Source organism: Pipistrellus kuhlii, unplaced genomic scaffold (assembly GCF_014108245.1).
Source record: "Pipistrellus kuhlii isolate mPipKuh1 unplaced genomic scaffold, mPipKuh1.p scaffold_m20_p_93, whole genome shotgun sequence".
NCBI lineage: Eukaryota > Metazoa > Chordata > Mammalia > Chiroptera > Vespertilionidae > Pipistrellus > Pipistrellus kuhlii.
The window spans coordinates 282,334-303,484 of record NW_023425599.1 but is presented as its reverse complement, the minus strand read 5'-3'; positions in this window follow the sequence as shown (position 1 = coordinate 303,484).

Here is a 21,151-nt window from a genome sequence, read left to right as displayed (position 1 = left end):
AGTGCTGCCTCCCACCAGGAGAATCTGGGTCCTGGTCACAATAGCTCTGTGGCTTGCCTGCACTGCGGGAAACAGACTTCTGTGTGTGCTTGCCCAGAATTGAAGTCAAGTGGCATTGCTGCCCTGTGTGGGCTTTGGATTTAGTCGCCCAATTGTGTTGTGGGAAGCAGATTCTTTGGCTCAAATTCCTGTAGCAGTTCTGCTGCCTGTGTGCGCACTTCCAAACTAAAATTCTGGTAGGGACGCTGTGGCCTTTGTGAGGGTCGAGTCTATCAGTTACTATGGCACTCCGTGAGCCTTCAGGAATGGGTATAGGCTCTTTGACTCAGAGAAATCTGCAGCCTGGAATTCTGGATTCTTGTAGTCTATTGGTCTGAAGCTGTGGTCACAGGTCTCTGTCCCCAGTGGCTGCAGGGTCCTGGTTTGCATCTGTGACAAGACTTGGTGGTGCTGAGGCCATGATCCTAGTCTCAAGCAGCTGTTTCTCAAGATAGTGTGGTCTGTGTGCCCACACTGGCCTCCCAGAAGTGTTTGCTTTGTGCATGGGGCTCCGCCATCTAAGACTGCCTGGTTCGGCAGCGCCTTGGAGGACCTGCAGAATCTAACCACACGTCTACACTCTCTATGGCTCCCTCACTCTCTCACACTCTCCCCCTCCCTACCCTCCTGCCGATCACCCAGTTGTTCTTTGCCCTACACCAAGCTCCTTATATATTTTGGATATTAACCCTTTATCAGATGTGTCATTGCCAAATATGTTCTCCCATACAGTGGGCTTTTTGTCGGTGGTTTCTTTTGCTGGGCAGAAGCTTTTTATTTTTATGTATTCCCATTTGTTTATCTTCTCCTTAGTTTCCTTTGCTGTAGAGGAGATGTATCCATAAACATATTGCTATGAGAGATGTCGGAGATTTTGCTCCCTATGTTTTCTTCTAGAGTTTTTATGGTTTCATGGCTTACATTTATGTCTTTTATCCATTTTGAATTTATTCTTGTGTATGGTGTAAATTTGTGGTCTAGTTCCTCTCTCTCTCTCTCTCTCTCTCTCTCTCTCTCTCTCTCTCTCTCTCATGTACCTGTCCAATTTTCCCAACATCATGTATTGAAGAGACGGTCTTTACTCCGTTGTATGCTCTTGCTTCCTTTGTCAAGGATATTGGCCTGTAATTCTCTTTCTTTGTCTTGTCTTTATCTGGTTTTGGAATTAGGATAATGCTGGCCTCATAAAAAGAGCTTAGAAGTGTTCCTTGCTCTTGTATTTTTTGAATAGTTTGAGGAGGTTAGGAGGAGGATAGTAAAACTCCCCTGTGAAACTGTCTAGACCAGGGCTTTTGTTTCCTGGGAGTGTTTTTTAATTACTGCTTCAATTTTGTCAGTTGTTATTGGCCTATTCAGGTTTTCTGATTCTTCCTGATTCAGCTTTGGAAGGTTGTATGTTTCTAGGAATTTGTCTGTTTCATCTAGGTTATCCAGCTTGTTGGCATATATTAATAGTTGTTCATAGTATTTTCTTACACTTTATACATCTGTGGTGTCAGTTGTAACTTCACAGCTTTTGTTTCTGATTTTACTTATTTATGTCCTCTCTCTTTGTTTCTTGATGAGTCTGCCTAAAGGTTCCTCAATCTCACTTATCTTTTCAAAGAATCAGCTTTTGAGTTTATTGGTCTTTGGTATTGCTCTGTCTTTTTAGTCTCAATGTCATTTATTTCTGCTGTGATCTTTATTATTTTTTTCGCTCTACTTAATCTGGGCTTTTCTTGTTCTCTTTCTAATTCTTTTACTTGTAGGGTTAGATAGTTTATCAGAAGTTTTCTTGTTTTTTGAGGTAGGCCTGTAATGCTATGAACTTCCCTCTCAAGACTGCTTTTGCTGTGTCCCAGAGGTTTGGGGTTGTTGTGTACTCATTTTCATTTGTTTCCAGGAAGTTTTCTATTTCTTCATTGATTTCATTGGTAACCCATTCATTGTTTTTAATAACATGCTATTTAGCCTCCATGTGTTTGAATATTTGAGTGTTTTTATTGTGACTGATTTCTAGTTTCATGTCATTGTGATCCAAGAACATGCTTGATATAATTTCAATCCTTTGAACTGTAGAGTTATTTTTTGTGTCTATCTTTGAGAACATTCCATGTCAACTTGAGAAGAATGTTTATTCTACAGCTTTGGGGTGGAATATTCTGAAAATGTCAATTAATTCCACCTGTCCTGTTGTATCATTTAGGCTCACTGTTTCCTTGTTAGGCTCACACTGTTGATTTTTTGTCTTGAAGATCTATCCAGTGAAGGTGTTGAAGTCCCCGATTATGACTGTATTGCTATCAATCTCTCCCTTAAGGTTCTCGGAGAATTTGCTCTATATTTGGATGCTCTTATGTTTTGTGCATATATATATCCTCTTGTTGTATTGATTTCTTTCATATTATGGAATAGCCATCTTTGTCTCTTTTTATGGACTTTGCTTTGAAGTCAATTTTGTCAGATATAAGTATGGCTACCCCAGCTTTTTTTTTTTTTTTTTTTTCCATTTGCACAGAATTTTTTTCCAACCCTTTGCTCTTATCCTGTGTGAATTTTTTGTTCTGGGGTGGGTCTCTTGTAGACAGCATATAAATGCATCATGTTTTCTTATACATTCAGCTACTCTATCTTTTGATTGGAGCATTTAATCCATTTATATTATTGATAGATACTTACTTAATGCCATTTTTTTTATACCTATTTCCTTCTCCCTTTCAGTTTCTTCTTATTCTTAGAGCAGCCCCTTTAACATTTCCTGCAATGCTGGTTTTGTGATCGTGTGCTCTTTTAGCCTTTTCTGGTCTGAGAAGCTCTTTATTTCTCCTTCAATTAGAAATATTAGCCTTGCTGGATAGAGTAGTCTTGTATTCAGTCCTTGTTTTTCAATATTTTGAGTACTTCACGTCAAGCCCTTCTGGCCTGAAGTATTTCTGTTAAGAAATCAGCTGACATTCTAAAGGGTACTTCCTTATAGGTAACTTTCTGACTTTCTCTTGCTGCCTTTAATATTCTTAGACTTTAATGTTTGACATTTTGCTTATGATGTGTCTTGGATTGGGTCTCTTTAGGTTCATTTTTATTAGAATTCTCTGTGCTATCAGAACTTGTGTGACTTTTTACTTCATTGGGTTAAGGAAATTTTCTATCATTTTAAAAAATAGGTTCTTTATTCTTTGCTCACTTTCTTTTCCTTCTGGCATCCTTATGATGTGAATGTTGTTATATTTCATGTTGTCCCAAAGTTCCTTTACACTATTCTCTTGCTTTTTAATTCTTTTTTCTTTTTGCTGTATAATTGGGTATTTTTTCTACATTGTCCTCCAAGTCACTGATTTGATCTTTTGTCTCATTTAATTTACTTTTGATTCCTTTCAGTGTATCATTGATGTCAGACATGTTATTCCTCATTTCCAATTAATTCTTAGTTGTGTTTTTTAATTCTTAGTTGTGTCTATTTCATGTTTCATGCTGTTGTAATTTCCACTGAGTTTCTTGAAATTCTAAGTTCCTTGAGCATCCTTATAACCATTACTTTGAACTCTATATCTGACAAATTGCTTGCCTCCATTTCGTTTAGCTCTCTTTCTGTAGTTTACTCCTTTTTCTTCATTTGGGGGTTGTTTCTTTGTCTCCCCTTTTTTTAAAAAATAAGTTTTTATTGTTCATATTATTACAAATGTTCCTTTTTCCCCCCCACCATTGCTCTCCTCCACCAGGTTCCCTCCCCACCCTCTGCCCTTTCCCCACTCCCCATTGTCCTCATCCATAGGTGCACAGTTTATGTTCAGTCTCTTCCCACGTCCCCCTCTCCCCTTTTCCCCGAGAATTGTCAGTTCACTCCCCTTCCATACCTCTGATTCTATTATATTCAACAGTTACTATTGTTCATCAGATTTTTTTATTTCCTTAGTTTTTAGATTCACTTGTTGATAGTTACGTATTTGTTGTTCATAATTTTTATCTTTGTTTACTTTCTCTTCTGAAAGAACCCCCTTCAGCAATTCATATAATTCTGGTTTGGTGTTGATGAACTCCTTTAGCTTTTTTGTATTAGTGAAGCTCTTTATCTGACCTTCGATTCTGAGTGATAGCTTTGCTGGATAGATTATCTTTGGCTGTAGGTTCTTACTATTCATCATCTTGAATTATTTCTTGCCATTCCCGTCTGGCCTGCATGGTTTCTGTTGAGAAATCAGCTGACAATCGTATAGGTGCTCCTTTATAGGTAACTACCTTCTTTGCTCTTGCTTCTTTTAATATTCTCTCTTTGTCTTTTGCTCTTGGAATTTTAAGTATGATGTGTCTTGGTGTGGTCCTCTTTGGATTCCTTTTGTTTGGAGTTCTGTGCGCTTCCTGGACTTGTAAGTCTAATTCTTTCACCAGATGGGGGAAGTTTTCTGTCACTATTTCTTTCAGTATGTTTTCCATATCTTGCTCTCTCTCATCTTCTGGGACCCCCATAATTCTGATGTTGGTTCGCTTGAAGTTGTCCCAGAGGTTTCTTACATTATCTTCAATTTTCTGGATTCTCTTGCCTTCTAGCTTCTGTGGAGGAGTGTCTTCTGGCTCTTTATGTTCCAAATCTTTGACTTGATTCTTGCGATCTTCCCTTCTGTTTTTAGGACTCTGTAAAATATTTTTTATTTCAGACAATGTATTCTTTATTTCTTGTTGATGACTCCTTATTAATTCTAGTTGATCTCTTTTCATATCCTCATAGGTCTTATCCATCTTTTCTAGGAAATTCTTGAAAAACCTTATAAGTGTAGATTTGAACTCTATATCCAGATGCTTTTTGTCCTCCATTTCTTTCGTTTGTGATCTATTTTGTTGTCGCATTTCGCAGTTACAGATTGGACAGGGTTTCAGGGTGGAGCCTGCAGCTTTGGCTTCCGTCAGCCCCGCCCTATGCGGGTCCTTCAGTGCTCGCTGCCGGCGCCTCTGAGAGAAAGGTGCCCTCGATTTTTGCCTGCTGCCAAACAGTCTATGCTCTCCCCCAATGAGCCCGGTATTGGGGTTCAGTTCCGTTGGAAGTGGAGTTGGAAGTGGCGTTCAGAGCGGTCTGGAGCCCCAGTCTCCTTCCCGTCAGGGCAATGCCGTGACACAGCCAACCGTCCCTTCTCTGCGCACAATGTGCTCGCCGCCGGGACCTCCTTTCGCCGCTTCCCCGGGGTTCCGCCTTACAGCCCGGCTCCCTGTGGCTGAGCCTGAGTCCCCGGGGTCTGGCCTAGAACTGGGGTTCAGAGCAGTCAGGGGCCCAGCACAGTCGGAGTTTTATCTCCTTTCCGCTAGGGAACGCCCGCCAGGCACTCTGCTTCCCTCCTCTCCGGCTCCGTCCTCTCCGCGCGCCGCATCTCCGTACCTTGGGCTTTTCCAGCTCCTCCGCACCTCCTTCTGGTTTTCTCCTTGCTTCTTGCTGTAGAATTTCCAGTCAGTCAACCTTCCTGTAGTTCTGGGCAATGTCCGTTTTATATTTTAGTTGTATTTTATTGAAATTGTTGTTTGTGGCTGCAGCTAGGTGTTCACCTGGGCGCAGCCATCTTGGATCTCCTGTCTCCCATTTTTGATGTCCCTTTATATTTATTTTTGTATAATAGAGAAAATTGCTGTGTCTCCCAGTCTTCACGGAGAAAGTGTTTTGTCTGGCCCAGGGATGTAGTTTCTTAGACACCATGAGCTGGGTACTCCAGGAATGACCCTTGTGTGAATTACTTGGGTTCTCACTTGTAACTGGGTCCTGAATGCTGTTGTCCCATTTGTGTAAGGAATCTCCCCTCAGGCTGGCTGATTGTGAGGCTCACCCTAACCACATCTTGAGAACTGTTGTGCTGGTGTTGGCAGAATAAAACAAAACACAACAAAATTGAAACAGAACAAGAACATATACAGGACCCCTACAACAACAACAAAAGCAACCACAAAAGAGGACAGATTAGGAAGGTGTGAAGAGAATCATAATAGAATAATAGAAAAGATGAGGAGAAAAAAAAAGGAAGAAAGAGGAATATGAAAAGGCAAAGATAATAGAAAGAAAATAGAAAAAAAAGAATAGGTAAAGGATGCCCAGCCAACGTGGCTCAGTGGCTGAGTGTTGACCGATGAAGCAGGAGGTCACAGTTTAATTCCCAGTCAAGACACATTCCTGGCTTGTGGGCTTGAGTCCCAGGGCGGTGTGCAGCCGTTGCAGAAGACCAAGAAGACCAAGGACACTTCTGAGGAAAAAGGAGGGACACTGTTTAATATACCAGCAAACTCAGGGAACAGCTTCCCAAATCTGAGTGAAGGAACATGCATGGGTCGTCCTCCCTTATATCTCCTTCCCTGAGGTCTTTGTACTGCAAATATGGATTATGCTTCCGATCCCTTTCGAGGGCCTTGCAAGAAGGCCCCAGGTGCTGGGGGTCTCCAGGCCATACCTAGTGGTCTGGCCTGGTGTCAGCGTTAATAACGCTCCCTCTGGGCAGTGCACTGTCCACAGCCCAATGGCCTCTGTAACAGGTTCTGCAAGACCAGTGTCTGGGAAGGAGATAGGGATTTAATTATAGATTATCAGGAATGTACACTGAGCTTGCTGGCATGGATTCAGATCACTAACCTCCAAATATGAGGGTTATATTGAAATTACCCCCTTTAGTCTCCTCATTCCCTATCCCTTCTTGTCCCACTAACTTCTCTTGGCCTTGTGGTACAATGACTACGGGATGTTATGGTGAACATGGACGATGACCACTCTTAACTGCTTCCAGCTGAAAAGGGGCGATAAAAAAGTGGTTACCATCCTGTGAGGGATTTGTAGGGAATTCTGAAGTTTAAGGCATTCCTGTCCAATTTGCAGGCAGGCAGAGGTAAGCAGTGGTCCCACAGGCATAGATGTTACTGCAGGGGGCTTCAGTGGTAGGTGGTATTTTCAGCCTTAAGGGTAGAGTTGTATAGTTCATCTGGGTGACAACCTGTTGGATGTTGGCCTTGGGTACTCCTGAAACAAATAGGAGCAACATTAATTAGTGCACATGGCCATGACAGGTCCTATCGTTTTTTCCATCCAATACAATCCCCCCTCCCTCCAACGTGCATTTGGTGGTGGAGTCATAAAATGCCACAGGCTGATAAGAATAGCTAACAAACATCTGGCTTGATGGAGCTTTCCCATAGGCTACCCAATCTAGCATATTTGGGTACTGAGTTTCTAAGCAAGCACACGTGGCAGTGGTTCCTATGGGAGGCAAGTATGTGCTAGCTAATATTATTAGTGGGAGCATGTTATTCCCTCTATTTCTGTTCAGTGGGGTTCCACAACAGTGAACCGCTAGGACAAAGAGCAGTATTATGGCTATTCCTGCAGGGCAGATGTAGCCAAGGATGGCATGACAAGGTGCAGTCCAGCAATCCATGTTGAGGTCTTTGTTTCCTTGCTGTGTGGGAAGCAGTAATTTTATGGTGCTTTTGTGTTCCAGCAAGAACAGATGAGTTCTCCTCCTGGTGCTAGTCTTGGTTTCTGGTGGTACACTTTAGGAGGAGATAAGAAAGAGAGATTAGAGTTAGGGAGAATCTAGCAGGGCATTTCTGAATTCCTTGGAGCAGGTTGTTGAGCCAGGTCCGCTGTCTTCTGGAGAGTGATCCTAGGGGGGTGTTTCTGGTCAGAGGTCACCTTCCACTCAGACAGGATGTCACTTGGCTGGTGGGCTGCCTTCACCCAGAAGTGGTGGATCCAGGTGTTTAGTCCTGCAACCTTAAGAGCTGTGGGGTGACTAGTATGACTGGATAGGGTCCCTTCCAGGTAGGCGTGAGGGGCTCCCTTTTCCAGGCCTTTACCCAGACCTGGTCTCCAGGGTTATAAGGACAAACGGCTGTTCCTAGAGAGATGGGTGGTCTTTCAGTAACCCACCTGTGGACCTCAAAGACAGTTTTTCCAAGTCTTTGTAGTTGTTTCTGGATTTATAAGTTCCTTATTTCCCCCAAATCTCCCTTTGGCTGAATTAAGGGAGGGGGTCTACCATATAGAATTTCAAAGGGAGAGAAACCTTCCCTGGCCCTTGGGGCACAGCGTACCCGCAGGAGTACAAGAGGCAAGATATCTGTCCAGGGTAAGGTTGTCTCTCGGCATAGCTTAGCCATCGCCTGCTTTAGAGTCCGGTTCATGAGCTCTCCCTTCCCTGAACTCTGAGGCCTGTAAGCTGTATGTAGGTTCCATCTAATTCCTAAAGCCTTAGCTACCTGTTGTACTATTTCTGCTACAAAGGCTGGGCCATTATCAGACCCTCTGGTCAGAGGCATTCCATACCTTGGAATTATGTCCTTCGGCTATGTCTTAGTGACTTCTCTCACCTTTCAGTGTGAGTGGGATAAGCCTCGACCCAGCCTGAAAAGGTGCAAACAAAGACTACAGGTATTTATTCCCGCTGCTAGGCCCTATTTCTGTAAAATCTACTTCTAAGTCCTCAAAAGGAGCTTGCCCACAGTGCTGAACTCCTCTCTGTTCCATAGGACCCTGTTTGGCATTATTCTGTGCACAGAGGAGGCAACACTGAGAAACTGAGGCACACAAAGAGGGAAGACAGGCAATCGGGTAGTACCTGCCTTACAAAGCTTCTAGGGCATCTTTCCTAAATGAGTGAATTCATGCTGCTGGAGTACTACCTTATGGGATAACTGTTCGGGGACATGGACCCTATGATCTGGAGTATCCACCAACCTTCCTCATCCTCTTACCCGCTTCTTGCTTAGCCCATTCCTCTTCCTGGAGACTGTATTTCGGAGGTTCAGGTAATTTTGGGGCCAACATGACCCGTGCTGGTGCCACTTGTTCTTTAGCAGCCAGCTGGGCTGCGGCATCAGCACGCTGGTTTCCTTCTGACACTGAGTCTTTCCCTTTCTGGTGACCTTTGCAATGGATGACGGCTATTTCCTTGGGCTCCCAGACTGCTTCTAGTAACTTTAAGATCTCATTCTGATATTTGATTCCTTCCCTCTGGCCGTCAAGAGCCCCCTTTCCTTATATATAACCCTATGGACATGCAGGGTAGCAAAGGCATAGCGTGAGTCAGTGTAGATGTAGGCACGCTTATCCTAGGGCTCTGGCAAGGGCCCAAAGTTCTGCCCTCTGTGCTGACCATCCTTCAGGCAGGGCCTGTGCCTCAGTTGTCTCAAAGTTTGATACTACTGCATACCTGGCTTGTCTTTTTGCTTCATCTAAGAAGCTGCTGCTGTCTGTGAACAATACCAAGTACAGGTTTGGCAGGGGCCTATGGGCTAGATCTGGCTGGCTGGGGTAAACCTCCTCTAGGTCTTCCAGGCCATCATGTTCAGGGCCCCATCAGCGATGTATAGAAAGGTGGTTAAGTGTTCTTACTGGTTCTCACTTTACAAGCCTTGATTCCAGCATGAGTCAGCCAGTGCTGCCCCTTTGTGGGACCCCAGTTGATAGGTGCCTTCTCTTCCCCTTTTAAAGCTTCATAGAGAGGTTTACCCAGGTCTGAAAACCCTGGGATCCAAATTCGACAGAACCCTGCCGTTCCCAGGAATTCCTGAACCTGCCGCCAGTTGTTAGGGACTGGGATGGCACATATTGCCTGCTTCCTTTCAGTCCCGTCTTCACTTCCCCTGGATGATCCAAAAGCCTAGATACTTGACTTCTTTCTGAAAAAATATATGCCTTTTTCTTAGACACTCAATAACCTGTTTCAGTTAGTAGTCTCAGAAGGGCTCGTGTTCCCTCCCAACACTGAGCTCATGTGGTGTTGGCGTGTAGGAGGTCGTCTACAAACTGGAGTAGAACACACCCCAAGTCCTGTCCTGGGAACTTAGATCAGATGCTAGTGCTTCACTAAAGAGAGTAGAGGAGTTCTTGAACCCTTGTGGCAGTCTGGTCCAGGTGAAATGCTCCTTGGCCCCTATAGTTGGGTTTTCCCTCTCAAAAGTGAAAAGAGGCTGGCTGGAAGGAGCTAATCTAAGGCAGAAAAAGGCATCTTTCAGATCTAGGCATGTAAACCATTCCGCCTCTGATGGGATGTAGTATAGAGGTTCAGAAGAGTGTAGGGGTTCGGCAGTGCTGAATACAGGGTTATAACAGCCTCATTAACAGCCCGTAGATCCTGTAGTCATTAGCCCCAGGCTTTTTGACAGGCACGAGAGGTGTGTTCCATGGAGACCTGCATCGTTTAACAAGTCCCCACTGAAGCAGCCGGTCTAAGTGGACCTGGATACCTAGGCATGCTTCTCTTGGAATTGGATATTGGCAGATTTTAACAGGCTGTGCCCCAGGCTTTAACTCGACTAGCACTGGGCATGGTCCTTAGCCAGGCCTGGAGGATTCCCTTCTGCCCAGACCAGTGGGAATTCCTTCTCTAATTCAGGCTCTAAAGGTGAGGCCTTTAATTGGAGGATATAAAGTCTCCATTCTTCCTCCCGGGGCACTGCTAAGGACAGGATCATTGGGAGATCCGCTCACTTAGGTGAAGCTGTGCTGAACCATCTGGAGCAAAAGTGATTTCTGCCCCCATTTTGGCTAAAAGGTCTCTACCTATTAGAGGCTCTGGGCAGTCTGGCAAGTACAGAATTTCATGAATTAGTTGATGACCTCCAATTTGGCATTGACGAGGGCAGCAGAATGTTCTACGGGTCTGGTCCCCAGTATCTCCAATAATGGCGACCTCCTTTCCTGAGAGAGGAGCTACTTTCTGAGTGACCACTGAGTGCTCCGCTCCCATATCAACCATAAAGTCCACACTCTGGCCCCTGATTTTCATTCTGACCATGGGCTCGTGGGGGCCCAGCTGAAAAGAGCCCGGTCTGTCCTAGTCGGAATTAGCCATCTCTAGCCCAATGAGATCTGCTTCAGGTGGCTCTGGTTGATAGCGCCCGGGCAGAAAAGGAGGCCCAGCTTTCTTACCTTGCTGTTTGGGACATTCATTCTTCCAGTGCCCTGTCTCCTTACAATAGGCACTCTGGTCTGTCTCAGGCTCGCTCTTCCTCTCCCATCTGTATTCTTGCTTCCCTTTCTGATCTGTCTGGGAGCTGAGACTCTAAAAGCTGCTGCTGTTATATTGACCCTTCTTTGTATTTTTTTTCTTCCTCCCTCCTTGCCACGCTGTCTCTGTTGATGAAAACCTTGTTGGCTATCTCCAGCAGTTCAGTGGCATTCTTTCCTGGAAACCCTTCCAGCTTCTGTAATTTTCTCCTGATATCGAGCTGGGCTTGGCCTACAAAAGCGGCGTTTACCATGGTCTGATTTTCCAGGGCCTTAGGGTTAAAGGGAGTGTAGGTTCTGTATGCCTCACATTCTCTCTTAGAAAGCTGCTGGGCTTTTGTCAGGCTTTGGGAAAACTTCAGAGATTTTAGCCATGTTGGTGGGCTTCTTGGCTCCGGCCCTGACCCCCTGGAGGAAGGCCAACTGATATCTTTCTAGCCCAGTCCTTCCATCTTCTGAGTTTGGGTTCCAATTGGGTTCATCATCTGGGAAGGCCCATCTGTCTATATCTAATATCTTGCCAGGCCCTGGGTCTGGAGCCACTTCTGCACCTCTGACACTACTCTCATGCACTCCTCAGGGTTAAAGAATGTGAAAAGGAGCTGCTTGCAGTCCACCCAGGTGGGTTTCTGGGTCTGGAAAGTTGTTTCTAGGAGGTCTATCATGGCCTGAGGTTTTTTAGAATAAACTGGGGTGTGATTGTTGTGGAGCGAAGGTGAGTGAATGACCACTGGAGCCCAGACCAAATCAAAATTTAGGGAACCTTTATTAGTTGGCCGGCCAGCCACTGGGCAACTACTCTGCCTTTCTCCACTCTGGGAGTCCAGAGAGCAGCAGTGACCCTTTGTGTAGGACCACTCTTAAGCCCATTAACCACACCCTGTTTTTGCAGAACAAGTAACCCAAGACAAAACAGTTTTTCCCTAGCAATGTCAGAGTCGTGCCATTGACAACCATGTTGTTCACAGGGTCATCCTGTTCTTCAGAAAGCTGGCAGACTTTGAAAGAAGGACTACATGCTGGGAAGGGCCCATGAGACCGTATCTCAAGGCCTGGCCTGGTGTCAGCACTGACAACTCTGCTCAAAAATTCCCACTCTCTAGCAATGATGTTTCCAATTCAGGATGTCACTTGTGGTAAAGGGCTGATAATAATAGACTGGCCTTCCCTCCTGCAAGGTCCCATCTTCACCAAGCACTTGGGCACCTTGAATCTCCCTGAAAGGCATCTGTCATGCCGGTTGTGGTTTGGGCCCTTGATCCGCTGAACACAAGCGCCGCCCACCTGGCTCTGGAGAGCCCGGTGGAGGGGAGGTGGAGGGGGGCGGTGTTTCCAGACTTTCCTGACCTTCCTGACCAGCGGGGGAGCACTTGGTGTGCCTGTGGCTCATATGGAAGTGGTAACACTGGTGGGACTTCCTCAGGGGTCCTGGCAGAACGGGGTTGGGTTCCCTTCTGAGGGACCTGTTTATTTTCTCCTGCCTGCTTCTCTTCTGATTTCTCCTCTCCTGCCTGCTTTTCCTTAGCCTGCACCTGCCCTGCGTGCCTCTTCACTCCTGCTGTTAAAAGCTTACTCTGTCCCTTGTTACCCACACAGAACCGGACCCAAGGCGGCAAGGTCTGAGCAAGTGCTAACCAGCTGTCCATGTAGGGAAACTGATCTGAGTGTCCGGGATCTTTCGTGACTACATTCCAGACCGCCCTGACCAGTCCCTTTTCTAGGGAGCCTTCCGAAGGCCAGCCGACCATGGAGGCTGGCCATTCCACTTCACAGAATTTCCTCAGTGTTTTGGGGTTCATTTTAACCCCATTGAAACCCTTTTCGAATTTTTCAATGTGCAATTGAGAACCATGATTATTGGTGGCGAGAGACAGACAAGGAAAGGGGTGACCTGTTTTCACAGATCCTCACTCAGATGCCCACCTGGCCCTTAGGAGGTTAGATTCATCTTAGCTAAGGTGCACCCGTATAAACCCGGGCCTGGTCACTCCACGTGGGGGTGAGTCACAGTTATGTCATATGACGAATCGTGGAACCGCAGGTTGGGGCCCACTCGGACTCCGTAACCAAGGTCGTGGAGCCACACAAAGGATAAGAGAGGGCAGGCCCTCTCCCTCCACACTCACATGCTTTCACCAGAAAGTCACTTGGAGTTTAAAAACACAGTCCACCCACCCGATTCCTTATTCCTGACCAGTTTATCTGATGAAGTCCTATGACTTCCGGGGAGGTGATCAAGCTCCCCCTTCCACTCACTGGAGTGGGCCTGACTGACTGGGGCCCCTACGTCACCGATTCTGTCGACAGGCCCAGAAGTGGCCGTCCACTTTCTCCAGATGCTGGCCAGGTCCTAGACTGAGGTCTGGGAGTGCCAGGAGTCCCCCTGTTCAATTCTGCTAAAATCAGCAGGGCAGGCCTTCCGGAGGCTTATCCCGCACCCCCAGCCCCAAGCCCTGTCCCCTCACTGGAGGCCAAAAAAGCCAAGTGCAGTTGGTTTCCTGGTATCAGGGAACCAGCTGTTGCAAAAGACCAAAGAAAATCAAGACACTTCATTCAAAGAAATGGAGGGACACTGTTTAATACGCCGGCAGACTCAGGGAACAGCCTTCCAAATCTGAGCGAAGGATGGGCCCTCCCTTATACCTCCCTCCCTGTGGTCTGTCCTGCAAACATGGATTATGCTTCCGGTCCTTTTAGAGGGCCTTGCAAGAAAGCCCCAGGTGTTAGGGGTCTCCAGGCCATATCTGAGGGTCTGGCCTGGTGCCCGCGTTAATAACCCACCTCCGGGCAGTGCACTGTCCACAGCCCAATGGCCTCTGTAACAGGTTCTGCAAGCCCAGTGTCTGGGAAGGAGATAGTGACTTAATTATAGGTTATCAGGAGTGTACACTGAGCTTGCTGGTGTGGATTCAGATCACTATTCCCCAAATATGAGGGTTACATTGGAATTACCCCTTTTAGCCTCCTCACAGGAGGCAGCCAATCAATGATTCTCTCTCATTATTGATATTGTTCTCTCTCTTCTTTTCTGAAATCAATAAAAAATATATTTTAAAAAAAGAATAGGGGAATTAAATGCTATAAAAGAAAAGAGGTAGAAAATGTTCTATGTAATAAAAGCCTAGGTGGTGTCACACTCACACATGACATCATCCCAAGATGGCCACCACAAGATGGCTGGCAGTGGAGGGCAGTTGGGAGCAACAGAGACAGAAGGGGAGGGCAGTTGGGGGCAACCAGACCAGCAGGGATGAGAAGTTGGGGGTGACCAGGCTGGCAGGGAAGGGCAGTGGGGAGCAATCAGGTTGGCAGGGGAGCAGTCAGGCATCAATCAGGCAGGCAAGCAGTTAGGAGCCAGCAGTTTAGGCCCAATCCCTGTGGGATCATGCCTAAATCAGAATTTGGACATCCCCCAAGGGGTCCCAGATTGGAGAGGATTCAGGCTGGGCTGAGGGACACACACTCCTGTGCACAGATTTCATGCACTGGGCCTCTCGCCCTATCTATAATAACAAAGAGTGAATATGCAAATTGACAATCAGTCTGCAACAAAGATGGTGGCTGCTGGGATGGGATGCTTACATCGTCACCATGGCAACGACACAAGCTTTCCACCCCACCCCACCCACAAAGGGCTGCTTTGTCGCGCTGCCATGGGGACCAGAGGAGCAGAGACACAGCCTGCAGGGGGGCCCAGCACCCAGCTGCCCCTAGCCCCGCGGCCACAGCAGCACTGGGGTTGGAGGTGCAGAGACACAGAAGCCCAAAGCCTTGTGGCCACAGAGGCGCTGGGGCCACCGGGGCTGCAGCAAGACACAACCCGCAGGAAACCTGTGGAAAGGGAGATAAACTACCATAACTTTATCTCCCTTTTCTCAAGATGAGAAAATGACCCTGATTTACTCAGTGATGTGGCCCACACCTTCTACAAGTGCAGGGTATGTTATGACCAGTCTCAGGAAGGCCTGGCCAAAATACTGTGTCCAGGGAGTAACATTACTGTGGCAAATCATCTAAGAGAAGAAACAAGCTTTTTTGGGCTTATTCTGAAGGTCAGAGAACATGCCACCCCAATATTGCCATGTTGTTATATTGAAGATCTTAAGCTGCAAATGCTTGAAAAACAGCAAATGCATGCAGAGGATTTCACTGAAGTCTCCTGATCTGCCTAAAATTGGACCCCTCAAAAGGAGCTTAAAAGTCTTAGGTCTCGCCAAAACAGGTTTGCTCAGGCTCAGTGGTAGAGCATCGGTCTGCAAACTGAAAGGTCCCGGGTTCGGTTCTTGTCAGGCATGTACGTTGGTTGCGGGCACATCCCCAGTAGGGGGTGTGCAAGAGGCAGCTGGTCAATGTTTCTCTTGCATCGACGTTTCTAGCTCTCTATCTCTCTCCCTTCCTCTCTGTAAAAAATCAATAAAATATATATTTTTTTAAAAAAGTCTTAGGTCTCTTTGACAGAGAAGTGTCATCAGGCAGAGAAGACTGATTCCTGTCACAGGACAGGAGAGTAGAAGTTGACACACACCCAAACTTTTTTACAAACTATTTCTCCACACCCCCATTCATCTTTCCTAAAAATCACCTATTCTCCTCTAAGAGGCCACATCCTCCCTCCCTTTCCCTAGGAAGAAGGTATTTAAATCTGCACTCTAAGCCACCTTGGGAAGTTACTCATTTTTCCCTGGGATCTCCCACATATACACGAGGTACACATGTTAGTGGACTTTTGTTTTTCTCTTGGTGATCTGTCTTTCATTACAAGGGCCTCCACTAAGAACTCAGAAAGGTAAAAGAAAACTATGCTCCTCCTCCATAATTCTGTCTCAGGAAATAAAGTCCCCAGCTGAACAGTGAGGCTGGCTCAAGTGCCAATCAGTCCCGGCTGATGGGAGGGAAGCTTCTAGGGGGAAATCAAATATTGGCATCAAAGTAGGACAGAGGGCACACACATGCATGGTTGCTGGTAGGAGTTTAAAGTGATTCACCATTTTTGGAGGATGATTTGGCAAAATTGATAGAAATAGTCAAGGTACACCCAAGAGTCTTCTTCTAGGAATCTCATCTGCTGAGATAAAACACAAGTGCATAAACCCTGGTCAGAACCCAGGATGCTACTGAGGGCTCCCCTTCCATGATAGAAATATCTGGGAACAACCAGCATTTTTAGCACAAGGTGGCATCCTACCTAATAAAAAAGTAATATGAAAATTAACCATCATTCCACTACACCCACAAGCCAAGCCCACCAGCCAATCAGAGCGAGTATTCAAATTAAACCCAACCAAGATGGCTGTGGCCACAGATAGCAGGGGAGAGGCTAGGGTTGCCCCCAGTGATAGAGGAAGCCAAGCTTCTGCAGCCCTGACCCACCTAGGCCTCCACTCCAGGGTACAAAGTTTCAATTATAGAAGGTAAATAGATTCCAGCTACAAAGTTTCAATTGTAGAAGGTAAATAAATTCTCTGCTTGGGTTGCCAGGGAGCATGGCTGGTCTGCAAACCAGCACAAGCCCCTCGCCCAGGCTGTCCCATGCCCCAAGGGAACCCCCACCCTGCCTGATCTGGGACACCCTTCAGGGCAAACCAGCTGGTCCCCACCCATGCACCAGGCCTCTATCCTATCTAATAAAAGAGCTATATGCAGATTGACCATCACTCCAACACACAAGATGGCTGCCCCCAAGTGGTCAAAGATCCTGCCCCCATGTGGACACAAGATGGCCACCACAAGATGGCCAGCAGGTGAGGGCAGTTGTGAGGGGCCAGGCCTGCAAGGGAAGGCAGTTGTGGGTGATCAGGCAAGCAAGGGAGGGCAGTTGGGAGGCACCAACCCTGTAGGATAGGGGTGTCGAACTCAATCAGAGAAGGGGCCAAAATCTAAAATCCAGCCTAAATCGCGGGCCGAATGGTTTACTGAACAGTCATAAACTGTCATTGTGATGGAAACGCAGCGGAGTGCAGTGATGACAGCGCGGTGCTGGCCACATTGCAAGGCCTGGCGGGACGGATTTGGCCCACGGGCCTTGTGTTTGACACATGTGCTGTAGGAGAAGGCAGTTAGGGGTGTCCAAGCCAGCAGAGGAGGGAAGTTGGGGGGAACACGCTTGCAAGGAGGAAGTTAGACATCAATCAGGCTGGCATGGGAGTGGTTAGGGGGTGATCAGGCTGGCAAGCAGAAGTGGTTAGGGGCAATCAGGAAGGCAGGCAGGCAAGCAGTTAGGAGCCAGCAGTCCTGGATTGTGAAAGGGATGTCAGATTGGGCCTAAACTGGCAGTTGGACATCCCTCGAGGGGTCCCAGATTGGAAAGGGTGCAGGGTGGGCTGAGGGACCCCTTCATCTCCCCCCCAATCCCCCCCCCGTGCATAAATTTTCATACACTGGGCCTCTAGTCTATACTAATAAAAGGGTAATATACTAATTAGACTGTACATCTTCCAAACGACCTTCTGGATGTTCTTCTGGACAAAGCCATGGTTGCAGGGCTGAGGCAGAGGCAGTTAGAGGCAACCAGGCAGGCAGGGGAGAGCAGTTTGGGGGATCAGACCATCAGGGGAGAGCAGTTAGGGGGGATCAGGACAGCAGGGAAGAGCAGTTAAAAGGATCAGGCTGGCAGGGAGGTGAGAGGTTAGGAGCCAGAAGTCTGGAGGGGTCCCAAATTTGGAGAGAGTGAAGGCCAAGTTGAGGGACCCCCTCCCATGCACGAATTTCATGCACCAGACCTCTATAAGTATAAAAGGCTAATTTGCTAAGTGTTTATCCAACCGGTAGCTATGACATACACTGACCACCAGGGGGCAGATGCTCAATGCAGGACCTGCTGAGCTGCAGTGATGGATGATTCTTGAGTGACACATCCAGAAACCAGAGAGGAGGGAGTCGGGTTCCTCGTGGGGCTGTATGATTCCACCTTGGGCTGTAGGTATGTCATTGGTGGGATGCTGTCACCCCGAACCTGGTTTACTGCATACTTGTGTTTGCGTTCCACACCCTGTACTACAGCATTTGACAGAGTGCCCTCTTGCACTCCGGGACCCCTCGGGGGATGTCGGAGAGCCAGTTTTGGTTCAGTCCCCGCAGGCCAGGCCCCGGGACCCCACCTGCGGGAGGGACCCCACTCACTCCGCAGATGCCCTTGGAGCCAGGGCGCCACCCCGGGTGCGGCTGGCGGGGGACCGAGGGAGGTGGGCTCCAGGTCATGTCCCACCCGTCCCTCCCAGTCCTGCCCCGCTGACCACCTTCTATAATAATAATTTCCTTTCAGTGTGCATGAATCCGTGCACTGGGTCACTAGTGATTATATAAAGGAAAATAGAGGAGAAAGCTGATAGACAAAAAATAAGAAAAGGAAAAATTAAGAGAAAGCAGAACTAATAAAAATAGGAAAAGAAAAGGAAATGAGGAATTCCTCTATGAAAGAGACTGAAGCAATAACAAACCGATCAGTAAGAGAGACGGGAGGCCAGGAGGGGAAGTGGCGTGGTCTCGGCAGAGCTCACGCCTCCTGGGTGCGCTCTGTGGACCCTGCTCTTCCGAGGGGCGATGGCAGCTGCTGTCTGCTCCCCCGGGCTCCAAGGCACCCAGAATGCCCCAGTCAGCACCGCTCCCTGGCACGGCTCCTCAGGACGTGGCACCTGCGGAGGGGCCAGGCCGCACTCAGGGTCAGCACCCTTCCCGCCCCCAGGCTCCGCCTCTGCCTGAGGCCGGTCAGGGTGAGGGTCAGGGTGAGGGTCAGGGTCAGGCTCAGGGTCAGGGTCAGGGTCAGACCAGGGTCTGGGTCAGGGGTCGGCCTCAATCACTCAAAGCCTGGCTCTGAGAGGGCGCTGGGCAGAGCTGGGCATCCAGGCCTCGGTCTCGGTGAGGGGGACGCTGCTCAGATTCGGGAGAGTGAGGGGTGTTCACTGTCCCAGAGACGTGCCCCAAGAGTGCCCGGAAGCGGCTCTGCCTTGGCTTGCTGGCAGAACCCCAGGCAGCCCGGGGGGGCCAGCTGGGACTGAGCTCCATGGCTCTGCTCCTGAGGCCGCTCTGCCAGGCTTGGCCTCGGCCACCTCCTCGGCGAAGCTCCAGACAGGCGGCTCCTGAGGACGAGTGGGGGCTGGCCGACGGGGTCCTCTCCAGAGCGGTGACTGCCAGGAGGGCCGGGCCTCTCAGGGAAAACGGCCATTTTGGTTTGGGGGGCCAATTGAAGACCCCTCCCGCCCCTTTTCCACTCTGCCCCAGTGCTTCCAGCCGGGAGAGGGGGAGTTCGCTGTAAATGAAAATCCTGGGCTTCAAACCGAGCCCTGCAGCTTCAGGTCTCACCAGCTCCAGACTCCACAGCCAGCAGCCCGCCGCCTTCCCCGCTGCATGAGACACGGCCTTGGTCTCGGCTCTGTGGTACCACCATGTATATTCGGTTCCTCGATGACTTCAATGTCACTAGGTAGTAAATGCCTGTATTTAGACAATTTCTGAATTTCCTCATTTAGAAATCAGAAAATGGAGCAGGTCACACAGCTGGTAAGTAATCAAGTCAGCATTGAACCTGGGACCCTCCGCACCACAGCCTGTCCTCACGGCTCTGCGCTCTGTGCTCAACCCCAGGTTCCGCCCAGACTGGTTGCATGACAGAACCCAGTCCCCGCACGCCCACAGGGAGGCCAGGCCGGTCATGTGACTGAGAGCCCAATGCCGCGGCTGAGGACACCTCTGTCCCCTCTTCATCGTAGGGGCAGGCAAGTGTGATTTCAAACAGCGGGCGACCTTCCCCTCAGCGTCAGGGAGACAGCGGGCAGGAGGCCGGGACGGAGGGACAAGGGCAGGCAGCCCGGGCAGCAGGCGGCACGGGTTAGACGTTTTGAATCCAAGCTCGGACGCTGTGGACTCTGCTGTCAGACAGGAATTTTCAAATGTAGCCCGAGATCTGGGCTTCCGTGTGAAATCTTGGGCTTTTAAATATTGGTGATGGATTTATTGTTTAAGTGTGTGGGTTGGGGACCTCGGTGTAAATGACAGGAAATGTGTAGTTTTCCTTTTGCTGACCTGGGACCAGACAAATCGAATAAGAAGAAAGGAAAGACAGGAGGGCGGGTGTGCAAAGAAGGGACGAAAGAAAAAGAGCTCGCTGGGCCACCTTTTTAAATCACTTTGGAAGTTCTCTTCCCTTTGTTCAGCTATAATCTTTACTAATTAGATAATTGAAATAATCATCCAATTTAGTGGGTTCAAACCTCCCCCCCTTGCTTGAGGAGCCGCTCAGTCCAGCTGGCTTCTCGTTCCGCAGACTCCCCTCCTCGCCTCAGGCAGGTTCTGAGCAGGTTTCACGCTGTTTTTGTTCCTTTTCCGTTCGCCATTTCAGGTCATAGGACCTGCAACGGAGGTTCGGTTCCAGCTGCTGTCAAAATAGACTCCAGGGCAACTGAAAGCCGAGAGCTGGCACTGGCGCCCACAGCGGCGCGGCTGAGGCCAGCCCACAGGTGTGCGCTTCTCCTGTGGCCGGAGCGGGTGCACGGCCGTCAGACAGCAGTCTCCTCTGAAACGGAGTGAACGGGACTCCTGCCGGGCGTGGGACCCCGTGGAGACGCCGGGAGCCCGTGGCTGGCCCAGAGGAGCATCCCCGATGGGGGTTAACACAGAAAACGGTGTGTTCTCATTGCCTCAATAGTTGGCATTGTATATCTGTCATAAACATGGGAAAAGAGAAAGAGGACATAGGAGATATAAGATGTAAAGTGATTCTGGCTCTGGGCATGCGCATATGGCATTTATGTGCTGGTCTGACGTGGGATCCGTCTTCCTCCAGGCCAGTTCTGAGGCGCCAGGATGCTGACAGTCTGTGGTGACTCCAGCAGCAGTGAGCTCTGACTTACTGTCACTGGCATGTTCTTGGCAGCTGACTGAACAAAACAGCGGATAAGGAGCCAACTGCACTGTAGCCTGTTACGAAGCGAGTCCCCAAGAGATGGACCACCGGAGCCAATTTGATTAAGCATGCTAGAATTTATTACAGATTCGAATCTGGACTCAAACCATGGCTGACGCAGCAGCCGGTAAACACCCAGGTAAGAGCCCAGATGAAGGGGCAGTCCCTCCAGAGCGCTCACACAAAAACACAGACAAACACACACCTACTGCGGCCAGTCAGGCTCTTCGGAATGGGGGTCCCTCATGGTCCTGGCTGGGGAT